Source organism: Melozone crissalis, unplaced genomic scaffold (assembly GCF_028551555.1).
Source record: "Melozone crissalis strain CALT ecotype California unplaced genomic scaffold, PUWL_Pcris_2 ptg000061l_1, whole genome shotgun sequence".
NCBI lineage: Eukaryota > Metazoa > Chordata > Aves > Passeriformes > Passerellidae > Melozone > Melozone crissalis.
In genome coordinates, this window is record NW_026535839.1 from 17,104,586 (window position 1) to 17,120,186 (window position 15,601).

Genomic DNA, 15,601 nt, shown 5'->3' on the forward strand with positions numbered 1-15,601 from the left:
CGGGATATCCACAGTATCCTCTGGTCCCCACGCTGTTCTCTGTGTCCCAGGGCACGCTCACGGGCAGCCGGCCCCGCCCTGCCCGAGGCCGCTCTCCTCAGCACAACGCAGGTGTCACCATCGCTAAAATATTCAAAACTCTGGCTTCTCGCTGGCTGTGAGGCCGTTAGAAGGTTCTGGTAAAAAGGCCCTGCAGCCGATGTGCAAGGCTGTGCTGTTCCTCTGATCCAACATTGCCACCTTGTGCTGGATGAGGAGAGGTCCCTGTGCCGCTGCCCTCCTGAAACCCGTGAGCTGTCACCAAAGTACTCGTACAACCCCTGAAGTACTATTCGTAATTTGGATTTAGTCCGTAGTAATTCCAAATTCAACATCTTTCTCCCTATTTAATTTTGTGGCCAAAGAACCGGTCTCTCCATTAGCCTGGAAACTGCTGTGCTCCAGCAGCTTTAGGAAGGTGAGGGTGTGTACGTGAATTCAGGGAAAGCTCCAGGGGAAAGGAAAAATCTGCCTCTTCAATTCGTCACAGGCTGATTTTTCTTCTCTGTAAGTGGCCGGAGAGCACAATGAAACAACAACACAAGGTATTTTTAAAAAATGGAAATGGTACAATATATGTGTTGAAATAACATGGAAATGCTCAGAGAACAATTACAAGAAATCCAGCTCTTAACAAGCTCAAGGTAAAAAAACAATGAAGTGCTCAAAAACAAGCCCATAAATCTCAGTTAACAATCTTCCTGTGCTGTGGTGCTGCAGAGCAGTAAAAGCAGAGCAAATGTAAAGCAATCCAGCCACTTTTCCCTAGCAGAAGTCATATATGGATTGCAAAATGTATGGTTCTCCTGAACAGAACCATAAATCACGTTGTCATTTCACAAGAACGAATGCAGGTCCTGCTCCCTTTCCTGGCTTTATTTCACTGCCAGTTTTGGACCTCATGGGTTCTCTGCCAATTCCCTTTGCTGTCCTGCACTCGGGGCACCAGAGCAGGTCCAAGGTGACTCATTCTGACCTTTACTGCTCAGCTGTGTGCTGCAGAAGGAGCTGCACGGTGCTCACTGTCCCCTTCCTGCAGAGGGGACACCCCGAGCTCCAGACCCTGTGCTGACCACTGGAGAACCTTCAGGACATCCCTAATTTTTATTTCCCAGTTTTGCACAAAGCTGGAAGCTGGACATGCCCCACAACCCCACCCCATGCCCTGGGCTGAGCCCCAGTGTGCGCAGCAGGGCAGGGGGGATTCTGTCCCTGTGATGCCTGGTGAAGGCTGACCCAGAACAGAGACCAGACTGAGCTAAAGAATAAAGCAGGGATTTATTAGGAGGCCTCAAATAGATCCACCTTGGGCAGCACAACCCAAAATGGGCACAAAATGGACAACAGGTCAGGGGGTGTCACACTCTTACAAGTTTTGGTCCATTTGAATATTGGAGCTAATTGCCCAATTACAGCTCCAGCCCATGCAGTCCCATCCTTCTTGTTTTTCTCTCTCCAGCCCACAGCGTTTATGCTCTTGGGCCTGAGATTTGGATCATTTGTTCTTGGTCCTCAGCTAGAGCAGGAATTGTTTTGTCTCCCTGCTCTGTGCAGAGAGCTCACCATCCCATAATATGAAGCCCAGACTTCACACTAAAGCAGAATAGAATCTGAAACATATAAAAGCTGAAACCTGAGGCCTCACCTGTGCCCCTGTGCTCAGAGACCCCACCTGCAGAGCTGCCCCAGCACAGGCAGGAGCTGGAGCTGCTGGGGCCAGGCCAGAGGAGGCTCCAGGATGATCCCAGGGATGGAGCAGCTCTGCTGGCAGGAAAGGCTGGCACAGCTGCCATTGTTCACCTGCACAGGAGAAGCTTTGGGGGGAGCTCAGGGCGGCCTTGCAGGGCCTGAAGGAGCCCCAGGAAACCTGGAGAGAGACAATTGACAAGGGATGGAGGGACAGGACACAGGGAATGGCTCCCACTGCCAGAGGGCAGGGATGGATGGGATATTGGGAAGAGCCCATATTCCCCATTTTTTGCCACTTTTAGGAATACCTGTTCCAGCAGCAGAGCCCTGACAGTCAGTGTTCCTTGGCTGCCAGTAGGCAGGACCCCCCATTGTAAGGACAGCAGGTGCCCAGCTCTAGGAAAGACGAAAATTGCAAAATTGCTGGGCACAACATAAATCCATGTGGAAACCCCTGATTAGTTTTGCAGGTAGGATTTGTTCTTACAGAAACAATAGAACTCAGGCTTGAACCAGGAAAAACCTTTATTTCCCAATGGTTAGTATTTTAACAAGTATTCCCATGAGCAGTACAAAAACTGTCCATTCAAAGCTCTGGATCTTCAGCTGACAGAAGGGCTCATGGCTAAACTAACAGTGTCAGGGACATTTAAGGAGTCTGGATTATTTCACAAACCCAGGGTTTCCTAGAAGACTGCGAGGAACTCAAAGGGATCCAACTCTCATCTGGAGAGCAAAACACTCCTTTTGTTCCAACTTTTGCATTTAAATACCATTTTTGTCTGAAGCCCCGTTGGTCATCTTGCTCCTCCCCACCAGTTCTGATGTATTTTACATATTCATCAGCTTTTTTCAACATTCCTTTGTGGGCTCACTTCCCCCCAGGCCTAGGGATGAGAGCTGGTGCCTCACTACAGCCTCTCCAGTCTCCATTGTAAAATCCTGCTGCACCCAACAGCCTTGTAAGATAATGAAAAGCAAACTGAGCAAGCTTAAATATAAATATGTTTAATTGAGGTCATGTAAAAATGTATTTCCAACAAGCAATGAGAGGAGATTAACAATAAATTGTACACATAATTCTTGTTATATCTTGCCCCAAACCACCTTTGATGTTTTTAATTCCTACATCCACATTCTGAAAACAAATTCTCCAGCTGCCCTGTTTAAACTGTGGGCTCCAGGTTTCCATCTTCACCTTTCAAACAAGGATCTTCAAAGCAGCATTGACAACTTCACTTCTGACCACTCCTGCTGCTCCAGGAAGCCCCACACCAACAATTTACCTGTAATAAAAACCCAATAAAGAAAGTTGAAAAGAGGACTCCTACTCAACCCTTAGTACTGACCAGTCAATTAACTGACATTCATTTTTATATGAAAGATGCACATTAAAATATCTGCAACAGAATTTTTTAATTTTCTGTGTGTTGTCTGCATCCAATCTAGGCTTTAACTCCACGGGCAGGAGTTACTCCACTCTCAGGCATGCAGAGTGCTGCCAAAACCTGGCACCACTGAGCACCAGGACGGCCTCGCTGGTGCCAGGAAAGCTCAGCAGCACCTTTCTCTCCCAGCAGCATAACACTGGCACAGGCACTGAGCAGCCACGGGCAGCTGACTACTGCTGGGAGACAAAAACCCCAAAACTGGGGGGTTTACAGGGCAGAAAAAACGTGGAGGCACTTTTCTGATGATGCCTACTCTCATCAAGGCTTCATCCAGCAAGAGGAATAGATAAGCTAAACTTATTTCTGGATCAACCACGTTATTTCCACTCAGAGGACCTGAGGCTAGCATAAGAGCCAGCAGAGACCTTTTAATTCTAAGACAGCAAAACATTTTTGCCTATTTCCCCTGGCTGGCTCACCTGGTCACACCTCACCCACGTGGCTCCAGAGCTCTTGCTGTGTCCCACGGGCAGGTTATCCCTTCACATCTGCTCTCGCAGGTTCCAGTGCCCTCCCGGAGCGCCTCCCCGGCTGTCCCAGCACAGCTCAGCTCGGGGTTCCACATGCAACGGGGCCGGGGCACCTCAGGGGGCTCCTTCGGGTGGGTCACCGCCATCGGTCATCGGCTGAAGGCCTAAAGAGAGGACAGGAGAAACATCACAAATAAGCCATTAGTTCAATCTGCATTCACAAAGCTCAACAGCAGCGGCCTGGCTTGTGGCAGAGGACAAAAGCCAGCACACCGAGCGAAAGGCTGAGGAATTAATGCTGAACTGCACAGCCGAGCAACACCCCCAGTGCCGGGCACCGCAGGCCGCAGCGCTCGTGGCCGGCAGGAACAGCTAAATAGGAGAAAATTAGTATTTCAGGTGGCGCCTTCCTGCCCCCGAGCCCCGGTCTCTAGCCCCGCTGCCGCCGCCACCCGTGCTCTGTACCCCCCTCACCTCATGGCGGCGGTGGCCCCTCAGGGCGAGGGAGCTCGGCCCTCCAGAGCTGCTCCTGGCCCTCATGGCGGCGAGCTGAATAAGCCCAGCCCGCCAGAGCCACTCCTTGCCCTCAGAGCGAGGGAGCCCGGCCCGCCAGAGCCGCTCCTGGCCCTCATGGCGGCGAGCTGAAGAAGCCCAGCCCCCCACAACCACCTCATCTCCACGCGGCGGCGGGGGCAGAAGAGGAGCCGGTCGGGCCACGCTGCCGAGGTGATTCCACAGACACCGCCCCGCTCGCTTCGGCCGCTCCCTCCAGGGCGGGGAAAAACCCTCGGTAATCACTCACAGGGAGGGACTTTAAAGATCCTCTCGTCCCACTCCCTGCCATGGGCATGTACACCTTCCACTGTCCCAGGTTCCTCCAGTCCCTGTCCGACCTGGCCTTGGACACTTCCAGCATCCCTGACAGAGCCGGAGCAGGAAACACGATCTGTGGAGCTGGGAGAACTGAACTCAAGCACCGGCTCATGGGAAGCAGCGGGCTGGTGAGCTGCCTCTGCTTGCCCCTGATGTATCCCACTTCGGGCACAGGAGGTAGAAGTGTCAGCTCAGAAACAGCTGCCGGCAACAAAAATCCAGCCCTGAAATAAGCAGAGAAAAAGCTGTGGTGCTGCCAAGTGCCTTGCTGGAGAAGCACAATTCCACGCCTTCCCTGACCTCCACTGGATGCTGTAACATCAGCCCAGTGCTCTGTGTATCCATGTCTGGGCACAGCAGTGTAACAGTAACTCCCTCTCTGGGGATCCATTCAAAGGAAGTTTTTCTCTGGGCTTTGTGCTCCATTGCGACACTTGAAGGCCTTTCCAGAAAGCCTGGCATCCCTCCCCCATGCTCCTCATGTGCTTATGCTCTCAGAGCTCAGCAGTGAACTCAGCTGGAGCTGCGCCTTGCCTCAGGCAATCATCCACTCCAGCTCTGTCTTCTTCAAATGTTTCATGGTCTATTTTCAGCCCAAGGCAGGCAGCTATTCTTCCTGGATGTGGGGTGCTCCTCTCCAGCTCAGCCTGATCCTGCCTTGTCCTGGGAAGCTCTGGGCTCGTTGTGCCCAGGACACTGCTGTGTGCAGGGACAGAGGCTGGTGCTGAGCAGAAGGAGCTCGGTGCTTCCCCCGTCAGTGATGAACCTGGTGAGGAACAGGTTTCCCAGCTATGCCCAGTGCAGCACAGCAAAACCTGTCTGGGGGAGAGACAGGTAAGAGCAGACACAGAACACTTCATACTCTTGTTCCTGGGGGTCTCGCTGCCCATGGCCAAGGGCACGTGCCCACACAGGCATGGATGATGTCTCTGCCAAGACCCTAAGCCACAGGTTCAGTTTGGAACTGTTTAATTCATTAGCCCAGCATGGGGCCCAAATTAATATGCTTTGTCTCTTTAATAAGACATTTTCATCAGGATTGGGGGGATACTTCAAAAGCTTCCTGAATGCCAAATACCAGAACTCAGCAACTCTCAGTGCCAGGACCAGTCTCTCACTTCCCAGTACAGATTCCCTCTGTGTGCACAGCTTTTTCTCTGCTTGCTGGCCTTGGATGGGGGCTCAAACAAAGGCCTGCACATCATTTGTGAACTTTGGGTGAAAAGCATCAAACCAGATGAAACACAGCAGAGCAGCTCTGCCATAGGGGTGAAGCCCTTTTCTGTCACAGGAATGTGCTCTCTGCATTAGCTGCAGCCAGTCCCTGTTGTTCATCTTGGCTTGCTGACCACTAAACAGAGCCTCCTTTTCTCCTGCAAGTGTGGTGGCAGGGCCTGAAAGGATTGAGATGTTTTGTTCCAAGCCAGATTAGAGATAAGAGTTACTACAAAACAAAAGCCCAGCAAGCCTCCTGGAGAGTTCCTCTAGTCTAGACACAGCCTCCCCTGAGCTCCCTGCATCCCAGCACAGCCCTGCAGCTTGTGTTCAAAGCAACTCAACTGGCTCCAGAAGCCTGGGTAACCTCTGTCAAGTGAATGTTCAGTTGCAGCATAAAGGAGGAATCACATCTGAGTGATTTTGCTCCCATAAATTAGCAGGATGGGTTAAACCAGGACATGAGCACTGTCTGCTGGCACAGTGCATCCACTCAAGAGATCTGCACTGGCATGGAGCTGTAGTGCTTCAAAAGACGTGTGCTCCAAGCCTGGGGTGGGACATCCCCCATGTAGCTGATGTCTGCAGCTCCTGTGGCAGCAAGAGAGATCCTTTACTGTCACCTCAGCCCTGAACACACCCGTGCCCAGGGCTCACTGCCTGCCCCCCGTCACTGCTCAGCTCTGGCACTGCAGGGCTGGTACTGTGATCCTTCTGTACCAATCAGATTTTGGCTCAACACCATTTGGCCACACTGTCAGTCACTGGAGAAAAAGACAGAGTAGTACCGTGGGAAGAGGAAGAAAATTCAGTAAACCTATGGAAGAAAAGATCTGTGGATGTACATCATCATTTACCATGGTGGTCACCTCCAGCCCCACAGCCAAGCACGTTCAGGCTTTGGTGAGAAGAACTTTTATCCCCCTGGTGTCTGTCATGGCTGGGGCCTGTGATGATGACACCTCATGGGTGTTGGTGCTTGCACTGCCCTGTGAGTGACACCAGCCTTGCTTGGCTCCCACACAGCAGAAGGCAGGGCAGCCATGGCCTCGATGGTGCCTTTTCCTCTTTGAGGTGCTGCACCCAGGTCAGGGATACCCCACACATGAGCACAGACTGGGAGAAGAGCTCATTGACCAGCAAAGAAGGGCTTGGAGAATATCATGGATGAAAAGCTGGACATGAGCCAACAGTGGCAGCCCAGAAACTCCCCTGTGCTGGGCTGCACCCACAGAGGAGTGGGCAGCAGGTGAGGGGGGGATGGTCCCCCTCTATTCTGCCCTTGTGAGATACCCTTGCAGAGCTGCTCCAGCATCAGAAGGATATGGAGCTGTTGGAGCAAGTCCAGAGAGGCCATGGAGATGCTCCCAGGGCTGGAGCCCCTCTGGAGCCAGGCTGGCAGAGCTGGGGGTGCTCATCTGGACAAAAGAAGGCTCCAGGGAGAGCTCAGAGGCCCTTCCAGGGCCTAAAGGGGCTCCAGGAGAGCTGGAGAGGGACTGGGGACAAGGGATGGAGGGACAGGACACAGGGAATGGCTCCCACTGCCAGGAGCAGGGATGGATGGGGGATTGGGAATCAGGAATTGTTCCCTGTGAGGGTGGGCAGGCCCTGGCAGGGTGCCCAGAGCAGCTGTGGCTGCCCCTGGATCCCTGGCAGTGCCCATGGCCAGGCTGGACATTGGGGCTGGGAGCAGCCTGGGACAGTGGGATGTGTCCCTGCCACTGCAGGGGGAGGAATAAAATTATTTTTATGGTCTCTTCTGACCCAACCCATTCTGTATTTCCATCATCTCCTCTGCCTCCACAGAGGGGCCATTTCCACTTCCCCACTGCCATCACAAGATGGCATTCCAGACCTAAAAGCTGAGCTGGCTCAGCTGATACTTGGAGATCTTTTCCAGGCCCTGGGGTGTCCAACCCCAGAAGAAGCTGTGGATTTAACCCTGCCTGCTGAGCTCTTCTGCCAGGTCTCAGCCCTGACACTGCCTTTTAATCACATCCTTTAACACCAGGGCTGTGTTTTAATCAGCTGCACTGAAACACTGCTGCCGTTACTGTGTAACCTCTGAGCCATCTAATTGCACTGAGTTAAGCCAGTTACAGCTTTGACAGTGAATGTCATGCAGAGCACTTTAATCTTGACCTGCAATACCTCGGGCTCTTGTAGGGCCTCCTCTGCCTCCGAGGACACGCTGCTAATCAGACCGAGCCAGGATGTAGTTTAAGACATGGACAAAGGGAGCCAAGGGCAAATCATGAGCAAAATGAATCTGACTCATTTTGTTACAAAGCAGTGTTGAAGGTAGAGCTGCCTTTTCTTTGCCTGAGAATGATTTGGGAGAGTAGTGAGAATAATTTGTTTCAATAATTTATAACTTCAAAATAATAACAAAAAAAAAAAAGAGAGAAAAATCATTCTTCTTAGATATGTTTTTTAAAAAGAAAGCTTATTTTGAGTTAGGTGCATAAAGCACTGGTGCAGTGTGTTATCCCCTGTGTCTGCTCCCACGTGTGAGTGGGTGCTCCAGGCTTCACCCACCAGTTGCTCCCTGCAGGAAGAACCCATGATCCAACCATCTCCTTCCCTGGCCAAGGGCCTGCAGCCTCCCACCGGGGCTTGGTGCCATGTCCTGGGTGCCAGCTCTGCCAGCACAGCTCCCCGGGGGTGGCAGTGGGGCAGGATCTGCTGCTCAGCTGCCTCGGATGCTGGGGCTGGCTGTGTCCCTCTGGGCAGCTCAGGAAAGGCTGCTCCGGCTGCTCCTTGCAGGGAGCTGGAGCAGCAACCTCACTTGATCGGGGGAAAGAGCAGTCAGGAAAGGTGACATAACCCCGATCAGGCTGCCAGAGGGGTGGTGCAGCAGCAGCAAGGGCAGTGCCACTCTGGATGTGGCTGGGCAGGAGCGTGCCCTGCCTGTGGGACCCTGCAGCCCCTCTGTCCATTCACTCTTGCCTGGGTCTCCTGGCCCTGTCAGAGCTTGCTGGTTTTGTTGTTCAAAATGCCCTCGGGCAGCTCGAGGAGCCCGTGCAGTTCCCTCTGTTCTGGGCTGAAACTGCTGCACAGCAATGCCTTTTTCCATTTCATCTCTGGCAGAGCCCTTGAGCTTTGCTCCCTTCCTCTTCCACCCTCCTCTCCTCCTTCTAAGCTTCTCCTTGGCCCAGTCTCCTTCCCTGGTGTCCCCTTCTGCTCCCAGCTCCTATTTAACCCTCATCTTTTCTGTCCTCTCCTTCAGTGCTCCTAGCCAGAGGACAGATCACAAACCACAAGCTCTGCTATCCATCTACCAGATCCCAAGCCACTGTCTCAGTGTGATAAAGGTGATCTGCTAATCGTGTGGAGAGGATCCCCCGGGATGCAAACCCCTGCTGGGATCTGTGGCAATTCCATGGCATCAGCCACAGGGTCAAAGGTACAAGGGGGGGTTGCAGCTGCCTTGCTCGAGTGTGGGCACCACAATCAGCCTCCCTCAGGAACTGAGACCTGCACAAGGCCCACCAAACACACCTGTGTCCTTCCAGTGCCCCACCAGGTCTCCTGGCAGCAAGGAATTTGCTTTAGTTCTGTGAGTTTTATAAAGCCTGACTCAAATCCCAGGGATTTCAGGCAGTGCTGACACGCAGAGTGGGGTGGTGTGAGCACAGCCCTGGGGTCAGGTGCTGGGGCAGATGGGTGGGCACATCAACATCAACCCAATGTTTTAGAGCAGAGCTAACTAGGAACAGCTTATTCCATTAAGGAAAAAAGAAAACCAATAATCATTCTTAATTAGGACAGAAACCTCCAGATAGGCTTTTTTAAAGAAAATGCCTAAAAATACCATTTTTGCTTTGATTTGAAAACTATTTTTTGCTCTTCAGACTGTAAGATAAAACACATTTGAATTGATGATGCATTTCACAGCAAAAATACATCCCTTTTCATCTTGAAAATGCTGAAATTAGTTGTTACAAAATTTTCAACGTTTACCCCCTTTCTTAAAAAACAAAATTTTTAATTTAGATGAAATGTCTTTTTTTTTTTTTTCCCTAATGGAAACTCTTGATTACATTTTTACCCAACAGTTCTAATTAGAATTAACAATTACAGCTGATTCTTGGTGGGGTGATAAACAGCTGGACTGCACAGCCCTCTCCACTCTGGGACTTCCAAACAAGCCCCAGCCCTGGCAGTTTAGCCTTCTGCAACATTTTAGACTTGTCTAGCCACTGGAATTTATTTTTCTTTCTTTTTTCCCCACCCTTTCTCCTCTGAGGGTTAGATTTTACCAGTGCAGCATCTCTAACAGTCAGGGAACTTCACAGTGAGTTGAGATCACATTGATTTCTCGAGGAAGAAGCCGCATACTAATTTTTCCTGTTTTCCTCCCTTGAGGAACACAGGTAACAGCTCCAGGAAGGCAGCTGGGTTTGTAGATATTATGTTTACCCACTGGCTGACAGGGAATTCTGAGGTCTGTGGGACTGTGATGGGACACAAGGAGACTTTGGCTGGTCTGGTGCAAGGCTGGATTTGCTGAGAAAGAATGTGGGATTAAAGCAGAACAGGTTAAACCTGAGAGAAGCATCAGGTGAAGATCAGGGGATGGATCAGTCCATGCTATGCTGCCAGAGCTTCCCCCTGCCTCCAGGATGATCCTCACAATCCAGCTCTGTAGGGCGAGGAAAGGAACACTGGAGCAGCGAATGAAGAGGAAATGACTGTGGTGGAGGGGAAGGGAAGATGTCAGAGTCTGCTCTTAAACCCCCAAACCCTCTATTCCAGGCACCCAGGCAAGTTTGTCCAGCCTTTGCAGGCAACCTCCAGAGAGCCAAGAGGCACTGGGACATCCTCTTTCAGGGGACTGGTGTCCCCAGTGCCGCTGTCACTCCTGGACTGCCATGTCCAGTGCTTTTCATGGCTGCTCATCCCTGGGCTGGCTCCATGCTGTTAATGGCTGATCTCTCCCTGGAAACAAGCCCATGGCCTTTGTCTGTCCCACCTCGCCCCTCCCACTCCCCTGCCAAACAGTTATTACCTTCTTGGACAAACCTGAGATAGTATTAAATGAGAGGGAGGTTTTCATACACAAATGTCCCTGTGATTAATGGATTAAGAGATTCTGTGCAAATTAAAGCCTTTCTTCATACTTTGCACATCCAGCTCTTCAGCTGTTGTTCTTTCCCTTCTAGTCCTTTACAGAAGTCCCTGTGGGCCTTGCTTGCCCCATTCCTTTTGCTGCAGTTTTCTCCCCACAGTGACCCAGGGATTTCCCCCAAATCCTTGTGCCCACTGAGTCCTGGGCAGACCCTGCTGCTCCTGAATCAGCACTGTGGAGAGGAGGATGCTGTGAGCACAGCTTGTTTATACACAGAACCAGCCCAAGAGAGGGGCTGTAAATGCCTCTTTATTTCCATATTTATCATTGCAGCTCAGATGGATGAGGAACCCAATGGAAAGTTTAGATGAAACAGAGAAGAAATGAAAAACTCTTGGCAAGCGGCGGCTCAGCTGAGACTGGCAGCCTCAAGGGCTTCCAGAAGGAAAAAGGCTTTCAATTCCTGCACTGCTGCTCCATAACAACCCCATTCCCCTGCCAGGCCAGGAAGAGTGGGGCAGCTGAGGAACCCTGCCCTCCTATGATCCCACCCCAGGGAGATAGACCTGAGACCCCAAAGCAGCACGTTTGGTCTTGCTGATGTTTGGCAGGGCTGATTTCTTCCCAGAGCAGCAGCAGAGTGTGGGTGTGGAGGCTCCGTGAGGATCTCCAGGTGATGGGCACTGTGGTCACCCATGCCATGGTGGAAAGGAGCCACAAAGGCTTTGCTGGACACCTTTGGAACATCCAGTGCTGGGTGCTGGTGATGGATGATGATTTAAAGCCCATTTGTGCAGGGAATAATGGCTCATAACCATCCCCTCTCCTTTAGTGGCGTGACACTGCTGAGATGGGTGGTCTCATTTCCACCTTAGGGGAGGCGTTTTATTAATTGTCCCTGGCCTTGCTCCTGAGCCCGTGTGTGCTGTGATGTGGACGTGCTTCAAATGCAGTGACAAGGAGGTGGCAGCCAGGATGTGGCTCCTGGGGGAGGCAGCCAGAGAGGCAGGGATGGTGCTGCCCACAGCTGTCCAGTGATCTGAAACCTTCAGCCCTGGGAGGGACTGACTGCTCCAGGCCAAGGGAGTCTGACTTTGCTGGGGGGTAACCAGGACTGTGTGTCTGTGACCGGGCTCTGTTCCATGGGGAGGAGGCAGGGGATTGAACTGTCCCCTTGCTGCCTGCATGGCTCTCTGTGCTGTCCAATTTTTCACCTAAATCCTGGCTTGAGCACCCATAAAGGCCCCTGCCCAGATCATCTGGCATGATGGCTTCTAGAAAAGCGTCCCTAGGGTCGCTGTCCCTGCCTAGTCACAGCTGAGCTGGTGGCACTGAAAACTTGAGTTTCCATTCACATCCCTCCTGTACCTGCAGGTCCCTGTGCCCTCACTCCGGGCTTTATTCTCCTCCCTGCTTTCCCCTCATTTGTGCCTGGCTCCGGAGGAGAGCACTGGGAATTGATCACTGTGTTGGCTTTGCTGATTTAATCCAAATTTAACCAGGCGGGAGCGAGCGAGGGCAGCCCGGGGGCCCGGCATGCTGTGAAGAACCCGTCGGTGCCGAGCAGTGCCGTTAATAACGGGGGTGAAAGGCGGCAGCCCCCCGGCATCGCCCCTCTCACCCTGGCACAGCTCCCACGGGGACAGAGCTGTCCTGGGGACACGGCACAGGGACCGTCAGGGGCTGTCACCTGGTGGGTGCTGAGCCTGAGCTGTGCCAGGACAGAGCTGTCCTGGGGACACGGCACAGGGACTGTCAGCGGCTGTCACCCGGCGGGCCTGACCCCGAGCTGTGCCAGGACAGAGCTGTGCTGGGGACATGGCACAGGGACTATCAGGGGCTGTCACCCGGCGGGCCTGACCCCGAGCTGTGCCAGGGCTGCATGGGCAGCAGCTCACCCGCAAACCCCGAGCTGCATTCCCGCTGGCAGAGCCCTTCTAGAGCAGGGATGGCCCCGGGCTCATTGCATCCCACTTATGGCTCCAGAGCCCCCGAGGGACTGATGGCAAAAGCCTTTGGATGAGTCTCTTTTTCTGGCAGTGAATGAAATAGGATTTGTGCTGCTGGTGATAAGAGACTGCAAGATGGACCCATCTGATCCTCACAGCAATTCAGAGAGGCTGATGCTGACATGGCAGAACGGGTCCTACAATAGTCTTCATGTCCAGCACACAAAATGGGTGAGAAAAAGCATTTTTAAAAGTGACTTGGGAAACTCTGCAGCTATGATGCTATCCTATCTCAAGCCCAGGGTTCTCCTCCGGCCTCTTTGGAGTCACAAGTACTTCAAAAATGCTCTGTTCTGAACTCAGGCTGGGTCATGACTCATGTCTTGGGCTGTAAAAATGCATTTCATTGTGTCAGCAGGAAAGTGGCTGTGGGCAGCGCTCTGGCAGTGGTGAGGCTGGCCAGGGCACGCTGTTCAGCAATTACACCCACTGGAGCCCAAATTCCATCTCATATTTTGCTACAGCACACAAAAAAGGTTCAGGGGAAGGAAAGGCTGAAGGGGAAAAGTGTTTCACTTAAAAATCCTGGTAGGACTCTATGCAGTGGCTTGTCTGGCCACAAATCCATCTGTTTTGGTGCAAGTGCAAAGCCTGGACCTGCCACCTGGAAATGTGACCTCAAGAGTCTCCTGTAGCCTGTGGAGTTTGCTTTGTACCCAGAAGAGACACCTCTCATGCTCATCCTGGCATCCTTCCAGAGAGAAAAGGGCAACTGAACCCTCTGGATGTCTGTGCCTTGCTGTGGACCTTGTCTCTGGGTCTTCCCCCAACCAAAACTACTTGCAGATACTTTTAGTATATGAACCCATCACCAAAAACTAAGTTACCTGTCAAGGGCAGCACTGTGAGGCTTCACAGCATTGGCACCTTGTGACTTAATTTTGCTTGTGGATTTAAATGTCCAGTTATGTATCTGGGAGTGTTTAGCTGTTGTGACCAAATTTGGGACACATTGCCACAACTGAGTCACTGGAGAAGCCAAACAGCCTTGAGAGGAGAGGAGCCTGGTGGCTCCAGACGAGCATATGGCAGTCCTGGGAGCAAACTCACACACCTTTGCCAGAGGAACAGCTGGATTCCTTAAAGGAAGGGGTTTAGCCAGGAAGCATCAACTTCATGAAGAAAATCTGGATTCCTTAAAGGAAGGGGTTTAACCAGGAAGGATCAACTGCATGAAGAAAATCTGGATTGCTTAAAGGAAGGGGTTTAACCAGGAAGGATCAACTGCATGAAGAAAATCTGGATTCCTTAAAGGAAGGGGTTTAACCAGGAAGGATGAACTCCATGAAGAAAATCTGGATTGCTTAAAGGAAGGGGTTTAACCAGGAGGGATCAATTTCAGGAAGAAAACCTGGACTGCTTAAAGGAAAGGGTTTAACCAGGAGGGACCAATTCCACAAAGAAAACTTGGATTGTTTAAAGGAAGGGGTTTAACCAGGAAGGATCAACTGCATGAAGAAAACCTGGATTCCTTAAAGGAAGGAGTTTAACCAGGAGGAATCAATTCCACAAAGAAAACTTGGATTGCTTAAAGGAAGGGGTTTTCCCAGGAGGGATCAATTCCATGAAAAGCAGCTGCCCTGTTCCACTGCTGTCCAGGACAGAGCAATGCTGTGGGATTGGGACAGGGGCTCAGTGCCTGTTAAAGCCCTGGGCACTAAGGAAGCCCAGGAGCAGCTGCAGGCAGAGGCAGCTGAGGGATTCCTGCTGCCTCCCACCAACGCTGCCCGCGATTCATCAATTACCTATCTGCTCAGTCCTTTTCTCCATCCTTTTACAATCTAAATAGCACATTTTATAGTTGCTGCTAAGTGATGTGATCAACATCAATTACCTACTAAAAGAGAATCAAGTCTTGATTTAAAATTAAGTGCTGCATTTTCCCATGTTCTTTATATGTAGCCAACAGAATAATTGCAGTGACATAAAAACTAATTACACAACTCCACAATTAGGCCTCCCTCCTAGTGCTGTGATTGTCTTTAAGTATACTGATGAAAAATTACTCCCAGTCCCAAATTACTCTCTCACACCCATCTTCTCTAATACCTTTTGAAAAAGCCCTTCATCCCATCAGACCAGAGAGAGGAACTCCAGATGCAGAAGGTAATACATGCAGAGTGTATTTTCTTATCTCTTAGATGTGGGAGCAGTTTCAGATGTGAGATTTGGTTGGGATTGCCCAGGGATGCAGCAGTGCTCCTCTCTGGATGGACTGAGCATCTCAGTGAGGCTTCCCAAAGTGCCTGGTGTGCAGCAGCCTGAGACAAGCAGGGGGAAAATCCCCTTCCCAGTGCCCCAGGTGACATTTGGCTCCTGGGCTGCAAGCAGAGAGACCAGTCCTGCCTGGCTGCCAGCCTTGGCTTGGTGTGTGGAGCCCAAAAGGAGGAGGAAGAGGATGAAGTACAGCAGTACTTCCCCCATCCAAAAGCCAGGAGTTACACCCAGGCAGCAATCACGTAGCTGCCTGAGAAACTATAAACCTCAACAAAAATCATAAACATCTATAAAGCTCTGGTGCACTCCTGACAGGCTTTGAGGGATTTGATTCCAGATTATGTTTTTGAGATGTTTACAACCAACCTGGAAAGATTGAAAATATTCAATTACTGGCAAGGAGAGCTGAGATTTGCTTACAGTCAATCTCCTGCCTCCAGGATCTCTGTGGGTGCCAGCAGTGAAACACAGCATGGGTGAGCAGAGCCGTGGGGACAGTGGCCCAGGGACAGGTCCCCTGATGTCACTGAGCATCTTTCACTAGATGATTAAGCATTGCAGGTTTAA

General features: G+C 51.4%; 1 long non-coding RNA gene and 1 other non-coding gene across 2 annotated transcripts; both read right to left on the reverse strand.

Annotated features, from left to right (window-relative positions):
* Positions 1 to 2,720: 2,720 nt before the first annotated feature.
* Positions 2,721 to 3,736, reverse strand: LOC128944709 (uncharacterized). The gene is made up of 2 exons (XR_008483822.1): positions 3,609 to 3,736; positions 2,721 to 3,014 (listed from the first exon to the last, which is right to left on the reverse strand). It is a non-coding gene; the product is annotated as an uncharacterized LOC128944709 (long non-coding RNA).
* Positions 3,158 to 3,360, reverse strand: LOC128944841 (small nucleolar RNA SNORA74). Its single transcript, XR_008483827.1, has one exon. It is a non-coding gene; the product is annotated as a small nucleolar RNA SNORA74 (small nucleolar RNA).
* Positions 3,737 to 15,601: the final 11,865 nt, after the last annotated feature.